Source organism: Castor canadensis, chromosome 2 (genome assembly GCF_047511655.1).
Source record: "Castor canadensis chromosome 2, mCasCan1.hap1v2, whole genome shotgun sequence".
NCBI lineage: Eukaryota > Metazoa > Chordata > Mammalia > Rodentia > Castoridae > Castor > Castor canadensis.
Genome location: NC_133387.1, coordinates 85,417,338 through 85,435,194, shown reverse-complemented (window position 1 = coordinate 85,435,194; position 17,857 = coordinate 85,417,338). Strand labels below are relative to the sequence as shown.

General features: G+C 42.7%; 1 long non-coding RNA gene across 1 annotated transcript; it reads left to right on the top strand.

Annotated features, from left to right (window-relative positions):
• The first annotated feature begins 5,531 nt into the window (after positions 1-5,531).
• LOC141417365 (uncharacterized) lies at positions 5,532-14,512 on the top strand. The gene is made up of 6 exons (XR_012441904.1): positions 5,532-5,627; positions 7,364-7,656; positions 8,754-8,995; positions 11,702-11,776; positions 13,657-13,729; positions 13,894-14,512. It is a non-coding gene; the product is annotated as an uncharacterized lncRNA (long non-coding RNA).
• The last annotated feature ends 3,345 nt before the right edge of the window (positions 14,513-17,857 follow it).

Below are 17,857 nucleotides of genomic sequence, written 5' to 3'. Positions count from 1 at the left end.
GGGTAATTGAAGTGGGAAACAAAGGACACTCACACTTTGGTAATGCAACACCCAATAAATAATTTGTTTCTCAATGAGGAAAAGGATCTGGGAAGGGAAATGAAGGCTAGAATCCACTCCTGTGGACTGGGTTGATATGGAGAGAACAGGTGAGAGGTTTGAACTTGGAGACTTTGTGAATCCCAGGGCTCACTCCTCGCACTCCAGTGAACTCAGAGAACTGTTAGGAGCAAGATGGCTGGGTGCTGGTGTCGCCACAGTGGGTAGAGGGTGGGGCTGAGGTCCAGCTGTTGGGATTGCACCAGAAACTGGGATTGCCCCGCCTTGCAGCTGGGGCCGGGGGAGGGACAGATGGAGTCTGGCAAAACTGGTGCACTATGGAGGCAGGGCTTTGAGATGACCTCCACCCAGGCACCACATCTCCCTAGACAATGGGGCAAGTCACCCAGATGTGTTCATATGAGTACTCTCATAATCTCCATTAGGTCCAATTGGAGAAAAGTGAATTGTGACCTGAGGTTCAGGACAAAGAGAATCCAATGGCCCACTATTTTCCCCAATAGTGTCGCACAAGTTCCAAGGCCCCGGGCCACAGAGGCTAGAATTCATTATGTCTTTTAGGGAGCCTTGGTGTCTGCTTTTAAAGTAAGCTTTGCCAGGGACTCAGACACAGGAGGGCCGCAGCCCTGACTTAATGCACACTGTTTCTTTAAAGATTCCATAGATCTGGCTTAGCTAAATAAGCTGCTGAGTTAATTAATTGAACAGCCAGGCTGTCTTCTGTGATTGCCTGCCACACCAGGTCTCTGTGGCTGGGCCTCAGCAAGAGAGGCAATTGTTCTGTTGACTCTCCTCACTTGGTGCCCCGTATCCAGATCCAGTGACGGCTATCTTTTTCCTGTAATGAAGCCTTCTGCTTACGCCCCAGTTTTACTCACTGGTTACTTGTATTGTTCCTGTGTTCCAGAACCTGTGCTGGTATTGGTGTCTGTTCCTCTGGAATTGGAATTCCAGGTTGCCCTTAGGGCTTCGGTTCCGTGTGAGCCCTGTCCACCCCTGTAAGACTCCCTGAAACTATTGGGTCACATAGCTTTGTGATACTCATCTACTTTCAGCCCTACTGTGTGAGCTATGCCATGCCAGTCCCCCATGGCTCTCTTGCATTTCTCAGCAGCAGCCGATGGGACAAGGATGACCCAAAGTCATCCCATCTTGGCCAGGCTGGTGGCCTGTGTGGCTTGGGGAATTTGGAGTCTAGTGAGGGTGCTAAATGAACATGAAGAACTTGAATACTAGTTTTTTAGATTTGTTGGATTTATCTGGAAGCTGTTTAATGTATACCAAGTTTCAAAGAAAATAATAAAAAGTGCAGACAGGACAAAAGACAGTGACCAATTCTAGGCAGCATTAGTTCCTCCCTTTCTGAGATCAGATTGCTCAGCTTGTTCTGGGATTTGGAGCATGTGTGTCCTTTCCATAAAGCTTGTTTTTCCAAGGCAACAAGTCCTGACCTGCATAGCAATCTGCCCCTACAGTCCATGTCCCCACCTGCCTGGCCAAGCCCCAAGTCCAGTCAGCATGTTTCATACAGAGGTACTCGTCTTCCTCCAGGTGCTCTTTCCTTGCCTGTGTGGGATGCAGCCCCAGGGCCTCAGGTGCCCCGATCTGGGGGTGAGCCCATCTCATGGCCAGTCATGCAGCACCATAAAAAATGCTTCAGTGGCCTAACATTCTGGCCCCAGTGTAAATATTAAGTTTTTCTTTCTGATCTGTTCTTGTATTTTGCAAAAGCAGTATTACTTCCTAAGTTTTTAAGGCCTGGGAGCCATAAATATCAGCCTTCTTCATTTCCATCCATTTAACAAACTTCAGAATTATCTGCAGAAAGAAATGTGATTTGAAAGGAAATGACATTTTCCTTTCAGGATGCTGAAATTTTTACTCAAAGTCCTGATGATATGGAAATTCCTGCACAATTTTTTTTTTGGTAGGGAGAGGGTAGAAAACAAAAGGGTCCTTCATTATGATTCTTGACGTAGAAATTGCTAACTTTCATTCTTTCTATGTCCTGCTATTGTAAAGTGACAATCCATAAAATTATACTTCTTGTTCTTTCCTTAGCAGTTTGCAGGCAGTGCCTGTCACAATTCATGCTCCCAGAAGTCACTACCAGTGTGTAGTTAGTGTGTACCTGTTGTGAATTCTAGAATTTACCTCTCCCTTGTTTTTTCTTACCTGTCCAGTAATTAAAGCACATTGTTCCCCAAACCAGCGTCACACCTCAGTGTCAAAGTGAATAACCATAGAGGTGGTTGCCTGTGTGCTTGTGACATTTACTGGGCTGAGTTCTTTGAAAGCCAACAGTATTTTTTTTGGTGTGCTTCAGGTGGGCACCATTTTTTGTGTACGTGTGTGTGTGTGTGTGTGTGATGCTAGGAATTGAACCCAGAACCTCTGGCGTGCTGGGCAAACATTCTACCACTTGAGCTATGCCCCCAGTCCTTTTGTTTCTGACAGAGAATTTCACTAACTTTTGCCTAGGCTGGCCTTGAATTTGAGATCCTTCTGTGTCCACCTCCCAAGCAGATGGGATTACAGATGTGCACCATCATGTCTGCCTCCCAGGTGGGTACATTTTCCATCTGCCCAGTGGTTTGTTTTGGTTGCCTGGGGTTTTCCAGGCTATGAGATCTGCAGTGCTCTAACTGGGATAGTTCAGGGCAAACTGGACTAGTCACCCTAGGAGACATTTGTACTCGACCACCTATGGTAAGTGCAGACACCATTTGATCTCTCTGTGCAAGCAGCTATTGGCACAGAGAGCTATTATAGTGATCTTTGATGTGTATTTTTACAACCACTGGGACTGAATCATCTTTGTAAGACATTAACCCAATGATACAGACTTTCCCGGAGGAACCACTCTCCCCTGTGCTACCAGCAAATACCTCACCTCCACTAGTTTCTAGAACTGGTCTAGGGAAGTATCAATGGCCTACAGGTAGATTCTGGTTGTTTATGGGTGTCTTTCTTATAGGTTTTCTTTTTCTTTTTTTTTAAACTTTTTTTATTATAATGCTGGGGGTACATTGTGGCATTTATAAAAGTTCTTACAATATATCAAAGATACCATACTTGAATTCACCTTCTCCATCGTTCTCCTCTATCTCCCCATCCCCCCACCTGTAGATTTTTCTGATGAAATGATTATGGCTGGGTGAAAAGATCAACAATAAAAAATATAAAAAATGGTAAATATACAAATAAGGATATTTAATTTGGAATTAAGTTCTCACATTTCTTGTGGTCTTTTGTCTTCCTGTCTTCCCTGTTTGCTCTGTTGGTTTAGTAAACTTTATCCAGAGGCCTTTGAGAGACTTAACTTAGCTACTAGAGATACTTACAAAAAATGGACAACTATTGGTACATTTTCATTATTAAGGGTCTTTGTTGTTTCTTTTTTTTTTTTTTGGTGGCACTGGGATTTGAACTCAAGGCCTCATGCTTGCTAAGCAGGTACTCTACCACTTAAGACACTCCACCAGCCCTAGGCAAGAAACTTATTAAGAGAAAGGGCAAAGGTCCCATGTGAGATTGGGAGGGGTCCCAAATGGGTTACCTGTTTTCGTTTTTGAGATAGGGTCTCTATATAACCCAGGATGACCTCAGACTTGCAATCCTCCTTTCTCCTGTTTCAGCCTCCTGAGTGCTGGGATTACAGGCATGTGCCACCAAATGCCCAGCTTTGTTATTGAATATTTTAAAACATATTTTATTAATTTCAGAGTACTACAAAAAAACTATCTCAGGATTATGTTGGTAGTGTGCTTTTTTTTGGTGGGACTGGGGTCTGAACTCAGGGCTTCCCACTTGCAAAGCAGACACTCTACTGCTTGAACCACATCTCCAGTTCATTTTTTTCAGGTTATTCTGGAGATAGGGTCTTTTGAAGTATTTGCCCAGACTGGCCTCAGGCCACAATCCTCCCGATCTCAGTCTACCAAGAAGCTAGGATTGTAGGTGTGAACCACTGGCACCAAGAGGCACTGGGGTTTGAACTCAGAGCCTTATGCTTGAGCCACTCCACCAGCCAGTTTTTATGATGGGTTTTTCAGAGATAGGATCTCATGAACTATTTGCTTAGGGCTGGCTTCGAATGATCTTCCTGATCTCTGCCTCCTGGCAGATATTTTTTGATGGTATGTGTACCATGGATCTGTAATCATACCTGAAACAGGGCCAGACAAGAAGGTCAAATGAGGTCCTGTTGTGCTAAAGCACATTGTAAATGTTAAATCCTAATGCACAGGTGTCAGTATAATGACACGGTGTGTTCTTGTTGCTTGTTTTGTCCTTTCTGTGGTGTGGATGGATTTACTAAATCAACCCTGAAAAACCACTTCTGGAATCGTTTCTTTGGATTTGTTTTTAAAATCAGTTTAAAAACCATTTTAGTGGGCTGGGGATGTAGCTCAGTGGTAGAGCACTTGCCTAGCATGCACAGGGGCCTCGGTTTGATCCCCAGCACCTCAAAAATGTTAGAAAATTTATTCTCATTATGTCACAATTATATTTTCCTTTTGGTTTATAACCTAGAATGCTCAATCACTCACCTGTTGCCAATGCTCTTTAGGTATCTAAAGGAATCAGATTTACTCTCCAAAAATGAAGATCTGACACTATATCAGATATTTAAAAAATAGGCCTCAGGTTCTGCATAAACTTTCTAAGGAAAAATCTTAAAATGCTTTAAACAGTGGTATGATTGTTGGGATACAGATGTAGCTTCCTGAGGTTTGTGCTCAGGAGGACGTCTAAGTTCTGCGGTATTTGTTACACACTCTGTCACCTAACCTTTGAGTTTCTCTCTTATAGATGAGACTAGCACAAATAACTTGAACTATGCCTAGTTTTCTGGTGTCTGCAGGCATGGTTTTCAACCTTCAGGAATCTTAAAATTATTCTTAATGGAGCGTGAATATTTTCTGTAATTCGAAATGATCACGTCACGTATTTCATTGGTTTCTTCATCTTTTTTGTGGCTTGCAACTCTTAGGCCAATTTAGTTCTTGGGACCTGTTTCACAACTCGAACAAATGAAATAATTTATTGAACCATAGAGCAAATATTTACTGGGCACCAACTATGTGCTTGGCTCTGTGGGAGTGATGATTTGAATGCCTCACGGCCCTTATTTCCTTTGTGTTTGAGCATTTCCTCTGACCTTAAGCCTTGAGTGAAATTCAAGGATTCTAAACACTGTTCAAAAGAGAACAATAACAACAAAAAATCCCCACAAGTCCTCTGTAAAGTAAAACCTTGCTTTTCCCAGCAGGTAGGATAATTCTCAGATGACATGGTATATATTTTTCTTCCTTGGACTCCACTAATCAAAGTGTTAACTCATCTTGGGCAAGCTTTACCCTGTTCCAGTGCCTTTCATCTGAGATGCTGAGGCTCTCTATAAACAGCAATTACCTCTCATAACACCCTTGTTAGTCCCATTTGATGGAGGAGAAAAGTGAGGTGGAGGAAGATTCTGTGGCTGGCGGAGGAGCCACCAACACAGAATGGTGCCAGTGGCCTGCTGAGATGGGCTCTGCCTGTGGATAACCAGAAAACATTGAGTAAGTCATCCTTCTTCAGTGAACCAGTTCTGTGAGTTACATACTCTGGGTTCTTGCTTTGATTTTTTATCAACTGGGTGCAAAAAGTAAGGGACTAGGGAGTAGCAGGAAATTATTAGGTCCCAAAAATCCTTCCCTGCACATTCGAACCTCTTCTCTTTGTATGAAAGATACCAGAGAATCGCTCTGGCCTCTTTTGGAATAGTAATTGAAAACAAATGTGCCATATTTTCAGAACCAAAGTGGAGATTCATACTGTGAAAAAAATACAGAATTACAGAAACAATGGAAGAGAGATTAAAAACTGAGATTGTTGTGGAAAATCCTGCACTATGGCAACCCTAGGCACAAGAGTGAGTTTTTAAGAGAGTTATAAATAACAGACTTTGGTTCTACCAGTTGGGTCAGATGAGGTGGTGCATCACTGTAATTCCAGCACTCTGGAGAATGAAGCAGGAGGATTGGAAGTTCCAAGCCACCAGTTTGAGATCCTGTCTCAAAAAAAAAAAAAAAAAAAAAAGGAATAGTATTGCATCCTGCTCAAAGATGGTGGCATGGCAGGGTGGAGAGTAGAGAAGGTCTTCTGAATTCAGACAAAAGAGAAAGAGTTTGAATGCAAATTCCTGACTCCCAGTGCAGAAATGAGGGGCGGAGTGGGAAGCTATGATGATCCAGGCTACACAAGTGATGACTTATTTAAGCAAGTACACATAGGAAGCCCATGGTTCCTGTGGATGATTGACAGCTGGCTTTTGGCTGTCAGTGATGTTCAGAGGTAATTTAACCATCATCGCTTCTTCACTTGTGATGTTTTGAAAGCCTTGGTGATCATTTGCGCATGCGTGCACACACACACACACACACACACACACACACACACACACACACACACAGAGGGAAAGAACATTGCCATCAGGCTGCTTTCCTTGGAGGCCCTGTGGTTTCTTGCCATAACAAAGAGACGTGGTCTAGCTGTAGAACATCATACTTCCCAGGAGGAAATAGCCAAGTGCTCTGACTTCAGAGCTAGCTGGAATGGGTGCAGGAGGCAGAGGAAGAAAGGGATGGCTGAAGGCTGGGTCAGGGGAGCCTGCAGCGTCAGCATAGCCACTGTTAACTCCTCTCTCAGGGGAGCTGCACAGATTGTCCAAAGTAAGTGTTTCAAGGTGCTTTCCTCTGCACCCATGAAAACAGAATTGCTTTGGGTTGGGTGAGAGTTGTGTTAGTAACAACGATGAATCTTGTGAAACATTAACACATCAGTGTTATCTGCTTTAATTGAGCACTCACGTGGCACATGCTTTCAATACTTTAATTCCTGAAATACCTTTTATATCAAGGTTGCAACTTAACTCACACTATAATATTCGTATTTGCAAGAAAATGGAGTATCATTATTTTCTTTTGACGGATCTGGTCAGCTTTATCCTCATCCCACCAAATATACAAAACTCCTACATTTAAATCCAACCTTAGTCCAATTCAATAAGTGAAATTATTTCTTTTTAGAAAATAAATCTTAATATCTGCTGGATAAAATGGTCAGACTTGCTGAGTTTCATTTCATCCCCAAAGCTCCCCAAAATGCCATCTCTGTTGGGATACATGCCTCAAGGCATGGGCAGGGAAGAGGGGCCTTGGTGTGGAACCGTGGATGTGCTGGGAGATGTGATTAGTGTGGTCCCAATCAATCTCTGATGTGCTGATGCCCACTACTTATCTCTCACCTGGTTCAGACCATGGTGACTCCCTGCTGAGAAGACCTTACCTCCTTTTCGGGACATTTGAGTCCCCCTGAAGATTGGCCGTGACTTCCAGTTGGGACAGCCCTGGATTCTACCCTCTTAGTGCTCAGTTACAGAGCCTGCTCTTTGCTACTGTGGCAATCAGGCTTGCCAGAGTCCTTAGTCACATACTTAGTTCCATCTGGCAACCCTCCTTTGGGGACATCCAAGAACTTCTGGACACCGTGTAGCTACAAGATACACAAGGGCAGCTGAGGAAGCAAGCAACAGACTATCTGCTGCTGGTAAGTTTATTTTGATGTGTGCGCACGCATGGGAAGGCAGCCTGAGGAGATGGTCTTCCACGGGTGCAGAGAGGGGCGTCCCTCAGTGCTCTTTTCCCAATGTCCTTCTCCCTTCACGTACTGTGTTCAAGAAGAGAGGTTGGGACACAGAACTGTGCCTGTCTTCCCTCCTTGTTTCCCCTTTCTGCCCTAATCCTTCATAATTTATACAAAGAGTTTAGAAAACATGTTCTCTCATCCACATCTCGGTTTCAGAGACAAAGACACAAAAATAAGACAAGTTTTAAATTCAGAGTTGCTCACTGGGTTGTGTCCTAGACCACCTGCCATCTTCTCTGTGGCATAAAGCCGCAGGGCAAAATATCTAGAACAGACAAAAAAAAGAAAAAAAAAAAAAGGAGTTTATCTGAAAAAAACCCCAAAAAACTAAAAGCAGAAAGAGGTAGAGGCATAGGTCAAGAGCATTTGCCTAGCAAGCATGAAGTCCTGAGTTCAAACCCCAGTACACCAAAAAATAACAATAAGCTCCAAACAACAACAAATTTACTAAAAATAGTACCCATTTACTATTTGCAGAAAAGCATTCCCGTTATACCTACACACTGGATTTTGTTAGGCCAGGAACTGAGGCTTAAGGGCTTAAGTCATTTGTTGAAGGCCACATAGCAACAGGTGACAGCCAGGCCCTTTAGAAGTCTGGCCACTGGGACCAGGACTTCCCACCTTTCCCTGGGCTCCTCCCAACCAGGTCTCTAACCTTTTCTTCCTTTGGCCATGAGCTGAGGTTTCTATGAAAAAGTTTGTTCTTTCTATAGGACAGCACAGCACTCCAAGACTGTCCTCCCCTCAGCACACAGCTGGGGAGGGTCTTTGGTGTGAGATCTCTCTTGCCTGATCTGTCCTAACACTGGGTTAGCTGTGGCCCTTTCTGCCGCCAGCACTTCTTACTAATCTAACTTCAAGAAGGGGAGCAGCATTGGAAATAGATGGTGTTCACCTGTCACATTGTAGCTAAAAATAAAAAAGGGGAGGTTCTAGTGAGATGCCATCGGTGGCATAATACCAGCTGATTGACACTTTCTCATTGTTATTTCCAGTGAAAGAAACTGTCTAAGGCACGGCTGACTCTGTCATTCAACATGGCAGTAAATTTTGGTCACTCTTTAGGACAGTTTGAGCCAGAACAGGGCATCATGCAAGAAAATGACTTCAATAGCAGCGTCTTCCTAAATACAAAGGAAAATGATACAGAGAGAATAAGTGAATCTAGACATGCTTAGCGTGGGATAATTGGATCAATCTGCATCAGAGGATGACACTCCTTCCACGAACAGGAGAGGTAAGTAATGAGTCTCAGGTCAGTAAGCTGCTGGAAAGAGGCCGAGCTGTGCTGGAGCCGGGACTCCTAATGTACCTTCCATTTAAAAAATATATTTTTTAATATAGTTGATTTGCTGAATTGACTTACAATTTTTAAAGTGGAATTTTAAGCTCTTCTGAATCATTTTGGAAGTTCTTGTTGCTGTATTTCCCTTAGGGTCAATCTATTCCTGAAGTCTGCTTTCATGTGTACGTGTGTTTTTAAGTGATGAACTGGGAAATCCATGAGTTTGGGCTTAGTGGTCAGTATGTGAAAATATGTTTCCATAGAAACCTGATTCTTGACAGGAACCTTTTGTCTGGGGCAGGTTGTTAGTTTTTGCACTTCCCATTCAGAGGTTCTGGATGAGAAAGTTTCCCTGTTTCATGAAGATCATGATTGCTTAAAAAAGTCAGAGTAGAGCTGGGTGTGGTGATGCACACTTGTAATCCCAAAACTCTGGAGGCTGAGGCAGGAGGAGCCTGTGTTTGACATCAACCTGAGGTAATTAACAAGATTCTGACTGGATAAACAAAACCATACAACAACCAAATTCCAACAGGACTGGGCCTGCTCTGCTCTGGCCAGAGGGAATCTATTTTTCAAGACCCACATAGATATGCTGAAAATGAGACCCCCTGTTCTTGGGGAGAAAAAAAAAAACAATACCTCAGCAAATACGAATGGCTTTTTTTTTTTTTTACTTAATTTTTAAGTTCCGAGTTCTTGAGGGGACTAGGATAACAGGAAGTATCAAGTCTCTGGATCACACGATAGAACTATTTTAAGTGAAAAGTCATTTCTTTCATAAGTTTAAGTTATTTTTCAGTATCCCTTCTATCATTAGGACTTTTAGAAAGAGGTGTTTGAGCTCCGCTCGAGATGGTTTATTTATTTATTAACAAAAGAGGCCCATCCAGAAACTTTTACTATGAGTTCCTCAAATGACAAACTTTTATCTCATTTTGTCAGTTCATCAGTAGGATGTATTACAGTGAGGACTAAAAATTACAGGTATTATACCCTTTAGCATAAGCTTGGCTGTTTTCCTCATTTTTTTTATTGTGATAAAATACACATAACAGAAGCTTTACTGTCTTACTTGTATAGTTCAGTGCTATTAAGTACATTCATCAGAGCTGGACTGGTGACTAGTGTGTGTAATCCCAGCCCTCAGGAGGCTGAGGCAGGAGGCTGAAGAGGGAGACCCTGTCTCCAAAACCAACCAACCAAACAAAAATTCATAACATGTAACCATTACTAACTTCCATATCCATAACCCATTTCATCTTATAAAACTGAAGTTCTACACCCACGAAATAATCATTGTCCATTTCTCCCTTCCATCAGCCCCTAGCAACCTCCAGTATAAGCTCGGTTTTCTAAGATTTGCTAGAGGTGGGAATATGAGACTTGAATGGAGATTTTTAGAGGATTTAGAAAGTATTTCACCATTATATCTTTCTACTTAAAAAATTAAGGAGGAAGGAAATTCTTTGCTTTTAAGCAAAGGCATGTTGGGATCTCTGGGGACAGGTTGAGAAAAGGGTTGTCTTTAATTGGACATGAAATGTGGTGGAGAACAAAGGGAGCCCATTCATGTAGGCAAAACAGCGACATCTGCTGGTGGATCGGTAGACTAACTTTTCCAGACTTTCCAAAAGCCCCTGGAGGTTAGTATTTGCCAGACAGGAACAAATCTGGCACAGTGGATGCTGTCTCTCTCTCTCTCTCTCTGGCTGTCTCTCTCTCTCTCCCTCTCTCTCTCTCTCGCTGTCTCTCTCTCTCTCTCTCTCTCTCTCTCTCTCTCTCTCTCTCTCCCTCTCTCCCTCTCTCTTATTTTTTAAAGAGCTATTGTCTAATCATAGAATAAGAATATCCAGGAAAATAGAAGAAAATCCACACATACCATTTTCTGAGCTATGTTGCTTTGGTAATGCTTGACTATGCCTGTAATAAAGAGAATTCTTTCAGAAAAGTGAATTTTTGCCTATTGTGTTTTCCCACTGCTTTTAATCCACAGTCTGCAGTGAAAGGCCCCCTGGGGGACAGATCTGCAAGAAGGGCTCCTTCCCAGGCCAGCTAGCAGACAGCCTGACGTGCACGGCGTGCGGTGTCTGGCTGAGGGCTAGCCCAGCTGTTCGCTCTCAGTGTGTTACTTCTCAAAGGAACTGAGCAATACCCACATCTAGGACCATATCGTGGATTGCATGAGAGTTTTAGATGCAAAGGATGAGGTGGTCAGTGAAGAAGGCTGATTTCTTCTCTCCTCTCAGGGCCTCCCTAACCACTGGCATTGTGGTCCAGGTAGGGCAGGAGCTTTCAGAGCTGCTCTGTTCTCTAAGACTTTCAACTTCCTGCACAAACACCACAAGCCCCAAACAGAATTTATCACCTCCAAAGGCCTCCATGCCCTCAAATGGCCTTGAAGAAACAAAGGAGCTATTCCTGGGAAAAAGTTGAACCATCCCATTCCTGTCCATGTCCAGGGTCTGCTGATGTCTCTCCCAGCACAGGCTCTAACGTCAGGGCCTTTGGGACCTTCAGGTTGCTCACAAGGTGAGCTCCCAGGCTCTGAGCATAGGTTCCCGGCTCAGCCAAGATCCTCAGCAGGGTTATTTATTTTTTAATAACACAGTCTCAGAAATTTATTTCTTCTTTTTTCTTTGTTCCTGTTGCCTCCAGGTCTGGATTCATGAAGCTGGAACCATATTGGTCTCTGGGTCTTCAGCTTGCTGCCCTCTCCCATTCCTCTTGCAGGTTGTTGCCAAGCTAACGTCTTTTAAATTCATTTCTTGTTGGGTTATTTGCTAGTCCAGAAAGTAGATGGGCTTCTAAAACAATCAGCTAAACTCCCTTGTCCAAGTCTAAGGTCTGTATATCCTGACCCCTCATATTAGCCACACTATCCGAACGTTTTACTAAGCCCCCAGGTGCATTCTCCATTCCTTCCTGATTCTGGCTCCTGTGCCTTGGTTTATGCTGTTTCCTTGATCCATTATGCCACCTTCCAACCTGGCCTGTGTTTTAACATGCAGCTCCTATTCCCTCCCTCCACGAACTTTTCCCCAATTCTACAGCCTATAGTGATTTTTTTCTATAGACTAACTCTTATTACCCTAGTAAGTTCAAATTCCTATTACACTATGAAATCCCATGCAGCATCCATTAGAATTTAGTTATTCTCAAATGGTTTTGGTAAGTTCTGTGAAGGGTCTATGCCACATCATCTCTCTATTCCTCAGTTTCCTCATCTGTAAAATGGGAATAGTGACAGTCCCTGCTTCATTGGATTATTGTAAAGGTTAAATAAGGTCACACATGCAAAGCAAGTGCCTAGCAACTTGTAAGTGTTTAATAGTGTTAATTATTATTTTTATCCTGAGCACATAAAAAAAAAAAGATCAAAATAGCTTGTTTGATTTTCAGGTATGCTTCATAAAGAAGCCTTTAGGTGTTAGACATGGAGCCTTCATAGTCTTCTGACCCAACCTGTGTATCTTTTAAGCAGGACATGAATTCATTTGACAAGTATTTACTAAGTGCCTACCATGCTCCAGGTACATACTGTGCTATAGGTACTAGCCTTAGTTTTGTTCAGTTTTTACATATGTAGCCAACCAGCCATTCACATCCAGAATAAACAGTGTAGGTCAAACATAGTCATCAATGGAGCTTTGAGTTCAAGTCTTGTGTTCATTCATTGGGCCTTAAATGAATAATTTCCCACAGCTGGGCTTTACTGCCTCTGCTGCATAAGAGTTCTAAAGTCTGTCTTTCTGTTCTACCATCTACCAAAAGACCCAACTATGGTTTCTGTCACCTATTATTAGCCAGGCAGGGACTGGCCCTCTCTCACAGCAGGCCTGGATATGTGAGCTCCTTGTCTTGATCTGACACTCCCCCAGCTTGCTCTGTGACAGTCGCTCTCTTTCTCTCTTTCAGGAAGGGCCTCGGAGGAGCTCCCTGGCATCCTTCACATCACTTTCTTTTTATTTTTTATTTTATTTTAGAATAGAGGAGAATGTGGTCTTGCTACCCAAATGCTGTAGGAGAGGAAGGGACTTGGGTACCTTTATCTATCTGTCACTCTCTTTTATTTTCTTCCCTTTCTTAATCAAATTACACTAGTTCATGTGACTATATGCATATACACATAAATTATTGATATGCTCTTTAAACCAGGTCCTAAGATATATTTTAAAAACTTAGCTGGGCGCTGATGGCTCATGTCTGTAATCCTAGCTACTCAGGAGGCAGAGATCTGGAGGAAGTCAGTACAAAGCCAGGCTGGGCAAATAGTTCTCAGACCCTATCTTGAAAAAACCCTTCATAAACAAAGGGCTGGTGGAATGGCTCAAGGTGGAAGTCCTGAGTTCAAACCCAAGTACCTCAGTACCTTTTTGATTTTCAGAAAGTTGATTTTCCTAATCCTCAGTTTCTTCATCTGTAAAATGGAGCCAAGAGAGTCATAATTTGTCTGAACTGGATGGATTAAATAAGGTGGTGCCTACAAAATACTTAGCAGATTGCCTGGCCCGCTTACCATGTGAATTCCTGAGATAGCAACTACTTGTACTTTGACACCTCACCCAGGTATTTGGAATTCTGACTCCCGTTCTTATTTTTTTAATTCAAAGGCTAGAAACATGGAAAGTCATGTCCATCAGCCTGCATTTCTCACCTGTTACACAGCTTGGAGACTCGTGCAAGGTCAGTGTCTGGTTGAAAGCAGGGAGACTGCGCTGCCAGCATTGGGGTCACCTCCTCTTCATTCCACCCCCTTAGTCGTCCTCCTTTTCCTTTCTACCCTCCAGGCACTCTAACCTTTGTTCCTTTCAATGTTTGTTCTCAATTTAATCCTTCCTACGCCTCAGGTGACACTAATGAGCATCTTAAGAAACTGGAAATTCTTGAATGAAAGCACATGAGGTTCTACCCCACGGTACCTGACTTCCAGCTGGGTGCTTTGGACCTGACAACTCGAGTTCTCTAAGCCTTGGCCCGTTTTGACTCCCGAGGCCTGGACCTGTGTAACTTTGTCAGAATTACTTGTGAGTCTTACCAGTTCTCTGCCTTAACCTTTTCTGTTGAGTTGTTTACAAGATGACTCACTAACTTTTTTACTTCGGTCATGGGAAATAAAAGGAAGGCTGATGGAACATGATTGTCAACTCCTTGGTTTTCATGTTCTTCTGAAATCTTTGGTAGTGGTGGCCGTTCTGAAGTGGATTACTTTCCAGAGCCTTATTTCAGAGCATGACATATTCTAACTTGGAATGGGGCAGGGAAGTATGGAAGAATAATATCAGGTGTCAGTGTCTAATCGAATTAAAACATACAGTTTTGGACATTACTCTGCAGCAGATGCTGTGCAAAGCACTTAGTTCAGTTCCCACCCCAACTCTACAGCGACTTGTCCCCATTCTACAGATGAAAAGTTAAGTGACTTGCCTGGGAAATACCAGTTCCCTCCCACAACTGACCACAAAGTGCATACCCTAAACCATACTCTTATGGATTCCCATGCTGTTTCTATGACGTATCATAGGGAGGAAAGCAGCCATAGAAATACTTAAATGAATGCACATAGCTATGTTCCAATAAATATTTATGGGCAGTGAAATTTGAATGTCATATGTCATAAAGTATTATTCTTCCTTTTCTATGTATGGTGGCTCATGCCTGTAATCATAGCACTCAGGATGCTGAGGCAGGAGGATCAAGAGTTCAAGGACAGCCTGGGCAACATAGTGAGGCCCTGTCTCAAATAAAACAATATATGTACAGACACACATATATATACACACACACATATATTATATATGTATATGTATATATACTTGTATTCTTTTGATCCCCCATCACTTCAAAGTGCAAAAACCATTCTTAGCTCATAGATATAAAATAGGTGGTGGATCAGACTTGGCCCGAGGGCAATAGTGTAGCCAAAACCTAACCTAGAGCACTGAAAATAGGACTCATTGTGGGAGAATGTAATAATCCTTATAAAAGGCTTGTCCAACTTTGTCCATGGCCTAAAATGCATAGATGGGGAGAAGGGGAGCCACCTCTGTCTGCCCTGATTCTCACACTTGGATTTCTTTTTTTCTCTCTTTATCAATGGCTAATTATTCTATTTTAATGTTTGCCACCTAAGTATGTGTGTGTGTTGGGACCCAGAAATGATGGAATGCACTGTTATATTTGAATTTTCTTGGATTATTTTTCTGTCCTCACACAATATCAATTTATAGATTGACTCTATAATCCCAGATATTTCCATTTCCTTTTTGGGGGGAGAAAAAAAATAAAGTGAATAGTTTCCTTGTAATATTATTTGATAGTCTCATTTGGCTTCAGAAAGGAAATATGTATAATAAATATCTGTCTTTGATCCTTTTCTCCTTCCTGGTCAAGCTGGACTTCTAGATGTGACCATAATATAATTTGCATTGACACACCCAGTTTGGAAGTCATCAAAATTTAAACAACATTCCAAATGGGAAGCATTGTGTTTGACATCTGTGTCTGCTTCAGAGATGGGGGTTTCAGATGGATTGATGAATTCAAAATGTTAAGCCAAATAATACAATTTTGGATGGCTTCGAGTTTGGAGCTCTGTATATAGACTTTTTGCTGCTTAACGGTTTGGTGGCATCATTCACTCCCTGAAGCTTTTTAAAAGACTTATGGTCGTTTACTGCACCCACAGATTCGAATTTCTGTTCTTGTCTGAACAGAGGAAGGGAGATTTAAAAATTAGAACTTAAAAATTAAACACATGGACAAGAGAAAGCAATGTGGTCGCAACCCGTGTACCCTGTCCACTTTCACACAGCCCAAATTCTTCGAGAGGGTCCCTAAAGGAGGGATGAGTATTATTTAAATTTGTGCTTCAATTTAACTTTCTACATAATCAGCCTAAAGACAGCGATGCTGTCTGACGCGTGCGTTTGACGATCAGAGCTATGATGGAACGTGGTAATAGCTAACACCATTTATTGAGCAGGAAGCTATCTCCGGGCCTTCACACTTTGCCAGGTGGTATTTTCTTCATCTGTCAGATGAGAAAACTGAGGGTAAGCGAGGTTATGCCACTCGCTCCAGACCACACAGCTGGGGGGTAGCAGGACAGCTTTTTTTCCCGGGAATGGCTGACCCGGGTCTGTCCTTGCGCTCTCACCGTGACTGCACCTGCGGCCCCTCCACCGCGCATGCGCGGCAGCGAGCCGGCCGCGTCCCGCCTTCGCCTTTGTCTGCAGCGGCTGCGCTGCCCGCGCCCCGCCTGAGCCGTGCTGGCTTTGTTTTCTGCTCCCTTGTTTTGTTTGCCAGACCTTTACTCCCTGAGTGGTTTCTTCGGCTCACAGCTAAGAGAGATTTAATCTTATCGAAATTTATGATCAAACTGTAACAGAAGAGCTGGATAACAGACGGGCAGAACTGTTTGCAAGGATCAGCCTTACAGAACACCTGGGAAAATAACGAGTTACGTGGAGATCAAAGAACCAAGTCCGGGATCCCGGCCTTGTAGGCTTCCTTGGCGGTAGACACAACTGGAAAGGATGTTAGCACAAGTCCCTTGACTTTATCCCGTCTGATTTTTATTTTACAACACACCATATTAGACTTGTAGATTTTATTGCTATTTTTAAGAACGCCTTGTCCCCCCCTCCCTCCTTTAAGATTCTTTTTCTATCAAACATAATTGGTTTTGCATTGCTTTCAAGAACAACTGGGAAAGGATACTATTTCAGAGGGCAGCTTATAGAGGTCTCTGCCATGACACAGTTTCTTGTGAACAAAGGCTGTTGGGGAAGTCCAGAAGATACCACTAGAACTTGAAAATTACCCGTGGTCTCTAATTAGAATCCTAAGCAAAGGCACCGTGATTTTAATGTGAGCTATAGGCTGGGCTGAGAATGGCAGACTCACAAAGCAGCTCAAACCCCAACCCCGGGGCGGGGGGTGGGGGTAGTGAAGTGTGAAAGAGCAAACTACACCAGGAAGGACTTTTGACTTTTCTTGATCGCTTTATTTTCAAAAATACTTGTCATGATCAAACATCACTTTTCACCTAGATACCTAGTTTTGGGTTCTCTCAATTTTATTTCGTTTTGGTCACAGTTAAATTTCCTAAATACTGTTATAAATCATCTTAAATACTGTTAAAGCCACTTCCTCTCTTCCTCTTTTCCTTCTTTCCTCCACTCCACCCCCGCTCTTTTTCCTCCTCCTTCAGATTACAAGGCACCTTTCCCTGTTAAGAATGAGATACTTAAAAAAAAAAAAACAAACTTAAATCTAATAAGAGATAACATTTGAAGTGAAGCTTCTATACTTTTTTCCTTTACATTAAAAAATAATGTTTATCTTGAGGCAAGTCATGTGGAAATCTAAAAGACAGACATATTTGAGTTCTAAGGCATTTTTATGGAGACTCTGATAGCAAATGAATTGAGAGAACTGCTATTTGATGTACCGTGGAAATGTCACGTTATTGTCTTGCTGTCCATATAACCTGGGGTGATGTATAGGTACTGCTCCCTGGCATGGGAGATTAATGAAATGACTAATTTTGGCAACCCTGTGCACTGTAAGAGTGGGTAACGTAACTCTAAGTTGATTTGTGCAAATGGCAGAGCAGACTTTGAGCAGAACATCTTAGCCTCTAGTCACTTTGGTGACATTCGTAGTGCTATTTTCGGTCCTATTTGATGCAGGCTGTCCTGTCCCCCTCCACTTCTGTCCGTGCTTGCACAAGAGGACACTGTCTCTGTAGTCACAACCACTTCCTCCAGCAGAGGATGAGTCCTTCCAATGACTGTCTTTACCAGCTAA